The sequence below is a fragment of the Herpailurus yagouaroundi genome, unplaced genomic scaffold, assembly GCF_014898765.1.
Source record: "Herpailurus yagouaroundi ecotype Mexico unplaced genomic scaffold, PumYag 210, whole genome shotgun sequence".
Lineage (NCBI taxonomy): Eukaryota > Metazoa > Chordata > Mammalia > Carnivora > Felidae > Herpailurus > Herpailurus yagouaroundi.
The window spans coordinates 2,734,147-2,749,985 of NW_024412441.1; positions in this window are offsets into that span (position 1 = coordinate 2,734,147).

Here is a 15,839-nt window from a genome sequence, read left to right on the forward strand (position 1 = left end):
GGTTTTCAGAATCAATTGAGCACTGTGTCTTTATAAAACGTGCTACTACTGTTCCGCCTTTTTCCCCCCTCTTTTGGGTTCTATTTCATTACATTTGACCCATGGTTGCAGCCTTTGAGACCTTGTTGATCATGAAGCAAATAAGAGTTACTTCGCCTTTTTCCTGTTGTCTACCAATCAGACAAGTAAGCCATCTATACTATCATCAAAGCTATTGTTAAAAATATGGAACAAAGTCAGACTATTGGCAGAAGCACAAGCCTAGTTAACACCCTAAGCGTAAACTTTGCTTCATTAAGTAGCACTCTTTGGCATGTGATTCAATAGTTACAAAAGTACTCATACTATCCTACCCATATTTTACCACCTTTGTTTGCAGATTACCAAATGTATCGCTGAAAGCTAACTTCATCAGATCTTTCCCTGGCCTATCACAAAATGAAAATGGCTTAACCTGACAAGACTTGGCAGCAAGGCATGGAATGAAACCTACGTAAATTGAGGATGTTTCACATGCTCTCAGGTGGCTGGCTTCCATCATCACCAAAGATGATTTGTTTCTTATTCAGCTGTGTTACCTACACCTGAAATGTAGTATCCATGTTCTCCAACATAAGATAATATTCTCTCTCTCTCTCTCTCTCTCTCTCTCATTCTCTCTCTTTACTTTTAACAGAACACTCTGCATCATCATTTTCACTGGTTTCCTAGAACATTCTCTTGGCATTTTGTCTCCCCTTCTCATGCAATGTATCTTTTCAAACACTGGAATAGCTTTCCCTTACCTTACATGTATCATGAGTTTCACTCCACTGAGTGTGAGGCATTATGTAAATCTCCTTGAATTAAAACCTCAAATTTTCTTTAAAATGTTTTTCACACTCAACTTAATAACACACTGGCATGAATATGATACCCCATGCACTATTACATATGGCCTGGCCGGGTATTTTTTTCTTCAACACAGTGAATACCTATTTTATGTTTCTTTATTCTTTCTTTCTTGCAATTTGTTCTACTTTAGTATCATGTTTTCTATTTCTTGGTGAAACCAAAGTTAGAATACAAAATGGTTATGGTGCAAATATATAGACTCTTTGGAAACAAAGTGTACCATTTTTATAAGCCACACAAAGGACAAGATTAAGATATGCTTTTGTTAATTAGCATCATGAAGCTGAATTGAACCAAGAATCTTGGGTTATTTCTAATGAGCAATGAGCTAATACTGGTAAGATGCTTTTAGATTTTTCATTTAAAAGCATTTTCCCAATGAAAGTATGAGGATCACAAATTTCCTGAGCCATCTGGTCTCCTTCATAAAGTAATGATTTCAAAAAGTTTAGATGGATGAATGGATAGATAGATAAATAAGGAATTTATTCCTCTGTCTACCATTCATAAAGAAAAGTTTCTCTCTTCACAGAGGCCCATTTAAATAGATGTTAGTTCTTCCATTTGCAGTTCAGATTGTGGCAAATGAAAAGTACAAACAAATAGCATATACAAATATATAACCTACAGTGTTTAAAATGTTCACAATGGTAAATTCTGGAGATCTAATGGATAGCATAGTGATTATAGTTAATAATATTATATTATATGCTTGCAAGTTGCTAAGAAACTAGATCTTAAATACTCTTACCACAAAAAAGAAATGGCAATTATGTGACATAACAGAAGTGTCACCTATTGTGGTAATCATTTTGCAACATATAAGTGTATCAAATCAACATGTTGTACCCCTTAAATTTATACAATGTTATATGTCAATTATATCTCAATAAAGCTGGAACAAATATACATATTCACAATGAAAGCTGAACTGACGCTTCATCACTGACAGGCTACCTCTTAAAAGAAACCAAGAGCAGGATTAGTCATAATAATGCCTTCAATTTATTTATTACTTATTACATCCAAGTCCTTTACATTTATTAACATATTTAATTTTCAGAGCAGTCAAATGAGGCAAGTGTTAATATCGAGTTCCATTTTACCAGGAAACTGAGGGCAACAGAAGTTAAATCTCCCCTGATATTTCAAATATCATGACCATGATCCAGGGTGGAGAGCCAACAGCCCTATTCCATATGTTCTGCTTTCCACCCCTACACCACAGCATGAAAGTTGGAAAATGTAGTATGTCTTAAACATAACACTTATGCAAAATATATTCAAATACTTTTGTTGCATTATCCCATTTAACCCTTTCAACCTTCCTATGTGGGTAATGATATTATCCCTCTCACTTGCAGACAAGGGCAAGGACAATCAGTAAGAGATGGGTACATATGTTCTGAAACTGAAGAATCTACCTATTATCAGGGTATCTGTCCTCATTGCATCATATAGCAGTTTGCCTACTTGTACTTAAATGAAAAAAATCACTAGTCCTGGTGAATAAAAAGCATCAAAGTCCTCGTGAATAAATTCATTTATTAAATGAATAAAATCACTAGTCCTTAGAAATAAAAAAGAAGAAATCTTTTATGGTAGCCAAGAAGTCCACGGAAATCACTGAAAGGAAACTCATCCCTCAGGGTGTTTGTGGACGGTGGGAGGGGGTTAAAAAAAAAAAAGACAAAGGATACTCTCTCCATCTTAAGCAAATTATCTGATCTGACATGTCTAATTCACAGTTTTCTCTAAAGGAGTGTTTTCCAACCTCCTTAATCATCTTCTGAGACACTAGTGGCTAAGAAATTCTCTGAAAAATCTGAGAGGTATCACTCTCCTTAACTGGTACCTCTTCCCTTCTTCAGGAAAAAAAACTGCCATGGAAGTGACAGTAATTCACTTTCCCAAATGACTTTGCTCCCTGCTCACTGACCTCATTGGTAGGGGAGAGCAACATTATCTCTCACCTCAGATGCTTCCTTTAATGTAGCATTGGCTCTGCCTTGGCCTTTGGTAGTTTGAACAGAGAGCCTCAGGACTAGGGTCTGAGGAGGTTGAAAACATACTCCACATAGGGCGGGCCCTTTCAGAGTTATCACTCATTCTTCCCCAGTATGGTCCCTGGGTTTTTTTTTTTTTGTTGTTGTTTGTTTGTTTTTTTTCTAAAACATGAAGGATGTGTAAAGGACACATAAAACTTTAGTCAATAGGTCCATTATTATGATTGGCTGAAAACCATAAAATGCATCCATCAAGCCATTGTGTTGCATCTTGTGTTAAATTATGGTGATAAATAGTCCTCTATCCGTGACGTCACCTACTAATCTATTCCAAAAACTATTCACCACTGCCATTATGCATCACTCATGCTCCTGCCAGCTTGCTGAAAAAAAAACCCTCTATATGATAAAGCCACACACAAGATTGCGCTTGACTCTGCAGATGCAAATATTGTCTGTTATTTTCATGTCATACTGTGAAACAATTGCTTCTTCAGTTCCCAAAGTTATCTCAAGTGTGCAGTAATGTCCTCAGCTCTCAGCTCTGGGCATTGTAACTCCTGTACTTTTAATTGTTTATAATTTACATCAGAACTGGACGGAGTCCATTTGCACTCATGCTGCTTTATAACTACGAGATGACATATTTTTGTCACCTTGCTCTGGGTTGAATTAATCCTATCGACAAGCCTTTAACATAGAAATTTGGTGTGGACTGCCTTAATATTCTCAGGAGTTATGTAAAAGGATGTGTGGCAGTTGCTATCAGGATGTCTGGGATTTGGATCTGATTTTACACAAAATGTTCTCATAAAATTAGACATTTTTTTTGTTCTCAGAAAATGCTATTTATTAAAATGAAATCAAAAGAGGAAAGTGTGAATATATTTCAAATTCCAATCTTAAGTGTAACAATCTGTTTAAACAAACGCACACAAAAGCATTATGTAGCTTTCTCTTCCTCACCTTCATGGTATAATATTAGAACGTCCTCCTCTAAAACAACAATGACGACAACAACAACAACAAAAAGAACACACACACACACACACACACACACACACACACACAAGCCCAACTACCTAATTTTCTCAAACTAACTCAACAGGCAGAGATGAAATACAGAGTAAAAGAGACCACTCACTGGAATTTAATTGCAAAAAATGGAGCCTAATATGCTTAATTTACTTTTAGCTTTAATTCACAGAATCTAGGGAATTGTTTCTTGGTGAGCAACACAATGGAGATATCATAGCTCCTCCTTATTTTTTTTAATCACATATGAGATGATTGGCTTACAAAGAAGAAATAAACAACTGCTCAAGCTTAAATAAGTTATATCCCATATCCATCTGCTATGCTTATTTATACACTTTATTTTTTTAAAATTGCTTTTTTGATGGATGCATGGAAAAGGATTTGCTAATATGCTTATTGGGGAGAAAATAAAACCAGATTTTCTTCCTTTCACTCTTCTAGATGCCCAACAGAACTGGTAGCAAAGTATCATTTACCTGAAAGTTTCTATTTAATGCATATTCTATCCAATCAGTCATGGAAAACAATAAAAAGTCAAATCGCTTCAAAAATAGTGGCTTTCTCCCTTCATTGACCTCCTCCCAATTATCGTCACTCACAGAATCCAAAGGAGTCACATATTGCAGGAAAGAAAGAAGTTCTAAAAACTGAACAATCTTCAGCTGGCCTTGACGGAAGTTTGGCTTCAACTCAACACTCAAAGTAAAATACGTTCCGTCATCTCCCACTCTGATGTTCACACTCACGTGTAGTGTCTGTACAAAGAGTGGCTCTTGCTTTCTAACAGCAGTGGAAGGGGCCTCATTCAAAGGCCATTGTTCCAGCTTTCTTTCTTGCTTTATAAATTTTCACCCTTCTGGCTCTTTCTCCTATTACAAAAGCTACATTTATTGTTGAGTGGAATCATATTTTAAGTACATCGAAACATCAAAGTTCGCCTATCCTCACTGCTGAAAATACACGCGCACGCACACACGCTCACACATACACACACACTATTCTTTCTCACTCTCGCCTCACACCCATAGACTGACAAATCCCTGAATCCTCACCATTGTATAGTAACTGCTGTTCTTGCCACCTTTTTGCTTCCTGGTGGGTCTGTAATTGTCATCTCATCCCTGGAGCAACATCAGGATCACTCAATAAATTGATTGTCAGGGGATATTTGAAGAACAGAACAGCTTGAGCTCTAGAAGCCAAGTGCCTTATGGCCTCCAGCCCAGAAAAAGGAAGCAATGAGGATGAACAAACCTCATCCCATTCCACTCTTATAACACATTAATGAGAATTAAGCAAGTGAATTTCATTCCCTATTTCTACTCAGAGAGAGCAAACAACAACATGAAGAAGATTAAAGAATTAAATAAAACTATCCCCAACATTCCTTTTCATTTAGGAGGAAACTGGGAAGAAGATATCCAAGTTGTGGATTTGAAAAAGAGTATGAGAAGGGGAGGGGAGGAGAGAGAGGAAGACACAGAATCTGAAGCAGGCTCGAGCATCTGAGCTCTCAGCACAGAGCCCCACACGGGGCTCGAACTCACGAGCTGTGAGATCATGACCTGAGCTAAAATCGGACGCTTAACCAACTGAGCCACCCAGGTGCCCCACATGACTGCCCATTTAAAACTAATGCTGTGACAGGGTTTCCTCTATGATTGCCCCTTTCTGGAAATATTGTTTAAGTGGTGTATTCTGAACCTTCCAACTGTTAAGATTCTAATATGCATCTCTTTTAGAATCCTCTTATGAAGGTGCCTTCTATAGTAGTAGCCTCCATTTAAAGCAGGTTGAATCTTTTGCTAGAAAAAAGCCTAAGGAGACTAAACCTACATTTCAAGATAGCCTCTGAGCAGCCATATCTGATTATGCCTATGGGGAAAAGTTCAAGATTATGGAGAACTTCCGAACAAACTTGATTTCTGTTAGAAAATCATTGCAATGATTAATGCAGCGATGAGGTCCCTGCATGGCTTGGTCAGTTGAGCATGTGACTCTTAATTTCAGCTCAGGTCATGATCCTAGGGTCGTGGGATCAAGCCTCACACCAGGCTCTGCACTGAGCATGGGACGTGATTAAGATTCTGTCTCTCCCTCTGCCCCTCTCTCTCCCTCTTTCTCTGTCTCAAATAATAATAGTAATAATAATAATAATAATAATAATAATAATAATACAAGGGAGCCAGAACAGAGATAGGAAAGTAAGAAGTATGGGCCAAGTGTGTGATTTGGCAATTAAAACTTATAAGATCATGCAAAATTTACTGTTAACCCTATTTTACAGACAAGGAAATAGATGCTAATAGAAGTTAAGAAGATGAACAAAGTCAAACAATTTGACTCTAAAATCCATGTTTTTTCCATCTCATCATGCTGCTTTTCAGATGTTGTGAATTCTTAAAGCCGTATTGGCAGAAATGGTAAGGAGGGAATGAAATCACATTCTAATAAAAACGAGAAGAAAAAAATGAATGCATTAATCTATATATGACCTATCAACACAAACACATAATTGTACCTTTACTTTAATGATCAATCAATCAACAAGCATTTACTAAAGCTGCTTGTGTGCCAAGCACTGGACCCATGCTGGAGTCATGAAAATGGGTAACACTCCATCTTAGAGCCTACAACCTAATAAGGAAGACACCTAAAAGGGTCATTTCTAGGTTGTAAGTACAGTTTACAACACAAGTTTTCTAGGAAAAAAAAGAAAAAAAAAAAAGACTCACCAAGGTCGAGCCTTAAAGGACAATTTGGTCAGGGAGAGACAGTTCAAGGCAGAAGCATGTCAAGTAGAGGAAACAGCAGGCACAAAGTCACTGAGAAGGATTTCTCATGAAAGTGGAATTGCAAAGCCACATAGCCACATACTGGCCATTCTCTCCACTACTACAATGTAGCATAAATAAATAAATAAATAAATAAATAAATAAATAAATATCAAAAGGCATAGCTATGCTTAAATACAAATGACACACTTCTGTGCCCTAAAAGCAGACAAGTAATATAAATCTTTCAGGCCTTGTCCTGAAGCTGTGGGTCTGCTGCTCTCAAGCTGTGGATGCCAGCAGAAGAGGCTAGGAATTCCTGCTTCTGTGAGTAAACAGATTAAGAATCCCTCTCATGAGGCTACACAGGAGCTACTGGATTTACAAGAAAGCTCAGTGGATAGGATCCCTTTTCCTGTTCAAGTTCAGAGCCAACTGGGAGAGAAAGCAAAAGACAGGGAGGAGTCAGGAAGATAGGTTTTAAAAATGTATGCTCTAGGGGCACCTGGGTGGCTCAGTCGGTTGAGCTTCCGACTTCAGCTCAGGTCAAGATCTCACAGTCTGTGAGTTCGAGCCCCGCGTCTGGCTCTGTACTGACAGCTCAGAGCCTGGAGCCTGTTTCCGATTCTGTGTCTCCCTCTCTCTGACCCTCCCCCACTCATGCTCTGTCTCTCTCTGTCTCAAAAATAAACAAACATTAAAAAAATAAAAAAATAAATAAAAATGTATGCTCTATTAGAGATACAAGTTGGATTAGAGAGTGTAGCTTGGATGCATAACCAATTCAACTTGGTAACAGTCCCTTTGTTTTGTTTTTTGTTTTTTCTTTTCAAATTTTTATTTAATTTCTAGTTAGCTAACATACAGGGCAATATTGGTTTCAGGAGTAGAATTCAGTGACTCACCACTTACACACAACACCCAATGCTCATCACAATACATGCCTTCCTTAATGCCCCTCACCCATCTAGCACATCGCCCACTCCCCACCCTCCATCAACCCTCAGTTTGTTCTCTGTCAGTAAGAGTCTCTTATGGTTTCTCTCTCTCTCTCTCTCTCTTTTTCCCCCCTCCCATATGTTCATCTGGTACCAGTCCCTTTAATTAGACAGATCTGTCCACCCAATAACAGGTAGTAATGCAAAACTGCTGGCTCGCAAAGACAGAGTAGAGATTATATCTTGGCCAAGAGAGCAGACCGAAATTTTCCCATCCCTGTCCATTCCTGCTTTCAGGCAATTAAAAACAAAAAGCCCAGAAGAGCCTACAGCATGTATGCTTAGTCCATATCAAAAAAGTCTCTAAGCAAATAAGTCATTCCCTCTGCCTTGGGGTGGAGTGAGCAATAGGAAGGGGAAGCAGCCAGTTGCGTGACTTTAGTGGAGTTCCGTGTCCCAGTTCTTTTTTTCCCAACAGTACCCTCTATCTAGTGCTTTTATTTACATAGAGTTTGGGACTTAAGAGGCTTTAAGTAGCAGATACCACCTCACAGCCCTAACTTACTCAGTAGGGTAAGAAAAAAAGTGCCACACTGCCCTTCAAAGATCTACTTGTGAACTGGAGAATCTGGGTGCCTCGACAGAGAGAAACTCACAACAGGGAGGGACAATAGAGAGGAATGAGTACAAGGACAGATAGAAAATAAAACAAACCCTATTCAAATCTTTGAAGACCAATTCCAAAACATACGAGACACAAAAAGTTAGAAGAGCAAATGGATAAATCCAGTAATTGGAAGAATACACCTTGAAAAAATGAAGGTAATTGGACAATTAAAATAATTATATTTAGGGGCGCCTGGGTGGCTCAGTCGGTTGAGCGTCCGACTTCGGCTCAGGTCATGATCTCATGGTCCGTGGGTTCGAGCCCCGCATCGGGCTCTGTGCTGACAGCTCGGAGCCTGGAGCCTGCTTCAGATTCTGTGTCTCCCTCTCTCTCTGACCCTCCCCTGTTCATGCTCTCTCTCTGTCTCAAAAATAAATAAACATTAAAAAAAATTTTTTTTAAATAATTATATTTAATATCCTCAAAGTGATAAAGACATAAATAACATTCAGAACAAGTGATAGGGGAAAGTTCTACTTTAAAGAAGAGTAAACAGAAATGAAAATGGGTATCTATTTGAAAATGACTTAATCAGATTTTCAGAAATGTGAAACACAGTATTTGAAATGACTAAAAGCAATAAATTGGAGAAGCTCTAGACAAACATTAGTTGCAGGAAGAATTGAAGAATTGGAAACTCATTACGTAACCAGTAATGCAGCAAATGAAGATAAAAACTGGAAAGGGCAGCTCTGAGACATTGAGGATTGAGAACCTTTACTACATACTCATGGGCATCCAAGCAGAGGAGAATTGGGGGAGTGGTAGACTAACAATATTAGGAAGACGATAACTGAGAATTTCGTCTAAATTAATAAAGACCATGTCTTCTCAAATTGAATGTGCACCTCAAAAGCCAAGCAAAACACAGAAAACTAAATTGACACCAAGGAACATCAAAAAGTTACAAATGAGAGAGCCCGTATGATGATGATATGGTGAACCATGAGGATTATGATATTCATGAAACATAAAGAGAGAGACATTGATTGGCAAGATATGAAAACAGAACCAAGGATCACATAATGAAGAGTCACAATAAGTAGTAACTGCTTTATCCCATACTTGAGGGACAACCAAGAAAACCACATTGGGGGAGGCGAGTCTGGAAGAGATGATATCAATTGAGCTGAAAAACAATGGACACTAAGGCCTAAACCAGCACAGTAGGAGAGAGACTAGAGAGAACAGCATGATTCGAATGTTTTGACAGGATTTCACAAGTTGTTGGATGTGGTGGGGAAGAAAAAGACATCAAGAATTATTCTCAGGCTTCCAGCCAGGGTGATACCACCAGAGAGAGTGAATACAGAATACAGAAGATGGAACAGGTTTATGGGAGATCCCTAGCTCAATATTGTATACCTGTATTGTGGGGAACGTGGGGAGAAATTATTGACAAAATTATCCGGATATTTTGTTTTGAAAATGAGGGGAGAGTTCTAGTCTAGAAAAAGGATGTAGCCATGGGGTACCTGGGTGGCTCAGTCAGTTAAGCATCCGACTTCAGCTCATGTCATGATCTCAGTTCATGGGTTCAAGTCCCTCATCAGGCTCTGTGCTGACCTCAGAGCCTGGAGCCTGCTTAGATTCTGTGTTTTCCTCTCTCTGCCCCTCCCCCGCTCATGCTCTGTCTCTCTGCCTCTCAAAGATAAATTTAAAAACTGTTAAAAAAAAAAAAAAAAGATGTGGCCATCATCAGCATAAAGATCTCTCCAACACTGTCTACAAAGATCATCAATATCCCCAATTTACCAAGATCTTAACAGTGGCAGTTCACTAGCTTGATGCAGAGCTATTTTCAGGAGAGGCAGGGGTAAGGCCTTGACTGAGTAGGCTATGTAAGTGACAGGAAAGTCAGACAATAAGACAAAAGGGGATCTGATGACAGCAGACTTCAGCAACAGGACAGCCAGGCAGCCAGCAGGGCAACGCTGGTATCAAAAAACAGGCAGGCAAAAGGCTGGAAAGCCAAGCCATGCTGCGATAAGGGATCAGGGCTGAAATGAAAAAGGCAGTTGAAAATGGAGGGTGTGAAGAAGTTGAAAGAATAAGGTTATAAAATTAGGAAAGCAGGAAAAAACAATTGCCTGCACATGCGGCAGGCAATTGGAAACACCTGGCCAAGGTGAACTTTGCTTCGGCAGAACAGCAATAGCTGTTGATAACAAATTACCGAGGATGGGTTCCTAGGTTAATTTTGACCATGACTTAAACCTCTTACCGAGTGGGCACCAGATACTCTGTGCAGCCTTACAAATAAGAACTACACTTGCCCACAGAATCTAAGTGTATTGCTATTGATTTTGCTCCACTATGACAATATGTGAATGAATAATGAAATGAAAGTTAGGATTTTTGAAAGCTAACCAGAATAAATCTTTACTTTCCCAGGATGAATGGCTAAGTGGCTCTTTTCAACACGTGGATAATGGTTTCTAAATGAAGGAATGAATATCAAGAGCTTAGAGTGTTAACTCAAGCTAAGACTTTGAGGAGACCTTTGGAAATATTTAAAAAGATAGATTAGTGAAACAGTGAGGCAGAGATTAAGTGAACATGCTTTCAGATCTGTCATGTGGCATTGCATCTGCCAGGTTATTTATTTTGCAGTGCCTACCCTATGATGAATCAAAATCACCTTTAGGAGAATCCTTATTGAATAACACCAAGAAAAAGTCAGAGATACTGGTCACCAATGTGATTTAATTATTCAAGCAATAAAGATATTTTTAATAGGTTCTTAGAATTGCAATTGCATAATTACTACTTGATATATTTTTGTGGGCATTCATTATTAATTAGTGAATAAGATTCTTAGTGTATACAAGCTCTTTTCTCTTTTGTGCTTATTTCAGAATTTAAAGCTAAGATAGAGATATAGAGGTCTCTTAGGATATATCTTTTGCCTAAAATGATCCTGGAGGTTGAAAGGAGAAATGTACTGTGCTCCTAAGCAATCAACATTTACATTGAAAATAAGGGAACTGTTTCAAATAAGGCACAGATTTCAGGGAGGTCACAAATGTCAGGGCATACTGTGCACATGGGGTCTTTGTGAATGGTGCCTCCTGAGGTACTGCATGCACATCCTGTACAACTGTATCCAGTGGCCCTAGGTTTTCCCCTCTTCTGCGCCTCCATCTCTGAGATGGAGAAGGCTTTATAGGAGGAGAGTTTGGTACAACCCTAAATTGGGAAGTAAGCACAGAGGGCTAAAAAAAAGTCAATTGTAATGGCATGGTGGCTTTAGTTGGAAAGCACATGGATCTAGGTAGGGTTAAGTCTTAACTCTGCTTCTTAGTAGCTCTATGAATTTAGACATATTATTTTAATTCTTTGAGGCCATTTCCTCCGTAGAGTAGGGATAATAATCCCTTCTTAATGGGATTGTTTGAGGGCAAAATGTGATTATGCAGCAGTTTTCACAGTTCTCTTCTCAGCATAAGCATGAATAAAATATTAGATCATCATCATCATCATCATCATCATCATCATCATCTATAGACCTCGAAGTGATCAACCTTTGGAGGTTCCCATCCCCATTTCCATTGCATTCATCCACTCATTCATTCATTCAACAGATCTGTAGTAAAATCCCATGAGAAGCAAGCCACTTGCAATAGAGAGTATAAAGATGAATCAGACAGAAAGCTACCCGTATGGATAGGCCCTCCAACCTGAGTGATCACACACCATAAGTCTACATAGAGTTGAAAGTCCTCATTGTAATTGAATGGTCACAGAACTGGGAAGGAACAAATCACTTTGGATTAGGATTAACTTAATACAGGGAATTAATTTAAGATGGGCTTTGAAAGATGAATAAAGTCTTAACATTGAAGACTGGACAAAGAAGCGGGCATTCTAATCACAGAAAAGAGATACAATATAAAAAAGAGATCACTATCATTTCTTCAGGCTTTAGGATAATAACATTCTATCATATGTTCAGACCCTAAAATATCTAACCCATTTAGACATTGGATTTATAAATATATCCTGTTTCCACCTGTACTACTAGTGAGCCCTTAAAGGCTGATAGGGATTTCACAGGACAATGGTTTGGTGGGCTTCACCACATAGTAGTTGAGGGGTTTAGTGAGGACTGTGGCACTACACAGCCTGTATACTTCCCAGTTCCGACATATGATAGCAGTGCAACATTAGCAGAGACACTTCTCATCCTTGAACTTCAGTGTCTCCATGTACAGAATGAGGATGATGACATTATCTATCTATCTATGTGAAATGAGGTATCTAGACAGCTTTAGCACAGTGATGGCTCTCGCTATACTAAAGTATTCAATACAAGACAGCCAGTGTTATCATTTTATTTATTAAAACCTTGAATTACAGAAGCCACATATAAGTATGTAAAATCTCTAAATATCAAGTGCTTATAGTCTTAAAACTTACACTGTAGGCATTTCCCAATTATTAAAGAAAAAACAACAAGAATTTTTTTTCCTTCTTTGAGTCTCCTTCTAGAAAGTAGAAAAGGTACCAAGTTTTCAAAGTTATCACATGGCCTTTGTTGAATTAAATAATATATTATCTTTCTAGTACTATAATTACTCTCCTCGTCTCCGCTCGATACTGGGAGAGTTTGTGAGTGAGCACAGTTTTGGCATCACTGTCTCCCTTATCCCGACCTTGGTCACTCTCTCTTCTGAGTTTCTTTATACAGACTTGAATGTACAAGTATGTTAATAGGCAAGAGAAGATGAAGTGTGAGCGTCAAAAATAATTTCTACTATAATAAATACAATGCCCAATAATATTCAATTTTGAATATGAACACAGGAAAATATCCGAAGGGTAAAGGATTTTTTATTTTCCATTACTTCTTTTCACTAAGCATGAAATTCCGTCTTTGGGGGAAAAAAAGAAAGTCTCTGATAGTAAGAACATGTGCAGCTGAGTTCTGTGACAGGTACCATGGAGACAAACAGGCTGGTATCAATGATTGGCATTTGAGACTTAGGGTACCGAGGCCCCCAAAAGCTAATATATGATACCGAATTGGGTAAAGCAGAGCTTGGTGAGGGGTAAAAAGTTGAATGGAATTGCATAAAATGAAGCAGAACATCACAAAGAAGTTAATTTCCCTTCGGATCTGATGTTCCAGGTTTGATACCCCAAAGCATTGCCACTGTACTCCATATCACCCCAAATAAATCCACTTTTCATTTGACAGTTTCTAATACTCACACTTAAATGACTGTACAAAATGAAGTATTTTTCTCCAACCTGAGAAAGGAATCTCCTACCTTAATAAAAATTTGAATTATAGCACATGAAGGCCAAAAAAAAAAAAAAAAGAAAGAAAAGAAAAGAAAAGACAAAAAGGAAGGACGGAGGTTAAGAAAACAAGGAAGAAAGTTAACTTTATTTTTAATTAATTGAGTCCAACAAAGAGGAAAATTTGGGAACCAAGACCAATTTAATTTTATCTGTATCCACATTAACCACATACTATTTGCTTCCCATTGCTTAGAGGAAAAATAGCATTCGTGTCTCTTTTTAATAGTTGTGCTCCAAAAACATAGAAATGGAAGTCAGGAATCATGGGGCTGAGTCTTACTTCAGTCACTATCTGTGCTACCGGGTATAAATCATGTAATCTCACTGGGTCAGCTTTCTGTCAACATGAGGTAGTGAAATTGGGCAACTGTTACATGTCCCAGAAATCTAACATCTAATAATGATCTTTTCTGTGTAGATTTATTTCATCTGCCCCTACCCCACCTTTTTCTCCATAGAGAAAATAATAGCACATGACAGTTAAACCAACGGGAATAAGAAATTGTCCTTACCAATGGTTCTAATTAGGGGTCACAGAGGATAGGTCTTGGAGAGGGTTTTTTTAAATATGTTTTCATTTTAATTATATATATATATATTGTAATTATGTAAATAGATATTATTGAGATGTAATTGATATAGAGCATTGTATTAGTTTCAGGTTACACAATATATAATGATCCAATATATGTATATGGCATGAAATAATCACCAATAGGTCTAATTAGCATCCATCACCACATACAGTTGAAAATTTTTTCTTGTGAAAAATAAAAATATATATTCATATTTCCCATATTTACTTAACTATATAAATATATATAATTAAAAGAAAAATATATTCTAAGTGTTTTCATTTTAATTATATATTTTTTAAAGAATCTTCTTAGAGATCTACCATCTATGTACGCACCATAAATATAAATTCAAATACAAATATAAAGACAAGTATAAATATGTAATACATAGTATAGACTATTACATTTATAGACAAATATCATTTTTTATTATTTGAACTGACCAGTATGTAATCAAATACAGCCATTAGTATTTGTGTCATTTGTCACATCACTGGGAACAAGTTACTACCTAAAAAGGTTCAGCAAATTCTTTCAATGTTGTTGGCAAATACGAATGGCTGTCCTGTAACGTAAAATGCAGTAAATGTAAAACAAAAGTGACAATTGCCCCACATGCCTTCATATGCACTCTTTTAAGCAGTTGTATAAATCAAACATAAAAATTTGAATTTGAAAGCCGTTGTTATACCATACACTTTAGTTTCTTAAGTCTCTAAACTTGGGGGTCACATTCTTGTATTTGAGAAACACTTGTCTGTAATACCTTATATATAACCTGAACAATAGAAGTATAATATAAATTAAATAGTTCTCCCTATATTGATTTTTTTCTCAATTATTTCTATTTAAATAATTGAGAAAAAAATAGTTTCTGTTCTAACCAACTGTACAAGACTCCAAAAATCCTCTAGGAACGAGAACACATCTTTCACATGGGCTAACCACTGGAAAGTCAACAAAACATTAGAAAGAAAAGGAATAAGCTATTTCAGAAAAAGGGGGGAAACCGCATATTTTTCTATCAGTTATAAAGGCTATGCTACTATCTCATAAATAAACACCAATTCTATATTCTTTGTTTTGAGTAACTCAAAAATGGGTTTTTGATCATCTGAACTCTCCAGAATTAACTACTGCTCTTATCTGTAATATCATATTTATTTTTAGAATATCCATGTAACAATAAATTATTTCTTTTTATAGTTCCCTGACTTCTCTGTTCCTTTCAGGTGTTCCCAAATCTGAACTGCACTGCACAAGTTATCTAATAAACCTGATTCTTTTCCAAATATCCCAGCAGGCTGCCCTTCTCCCATAATGCCATCCAGATGGCCTTCAACCCACATGAAGTTATTAGAAACACAATAATATTCCTAAAGTCCTTGTCCCATCAACTCCCTCTTATGTTCCATTTTTATTTTTTCCCCTCGGATCTCCCTTGTGGAATTCAGATGAGCTACAGGAGAAACTTTGTAAAAGTCACAGGCTTAAAGAAAAACCTCTACTATTTTTATGTTTGTGTGTTTCTATGGGCTTCTCTCTAAGACAAGTAATAAAAAAAGAAGAAAGAGATGAGCTGGATTATAAGACAATGCTAACCAATGAGGAAAAACTAAAGGCAAGACTAAAACCAA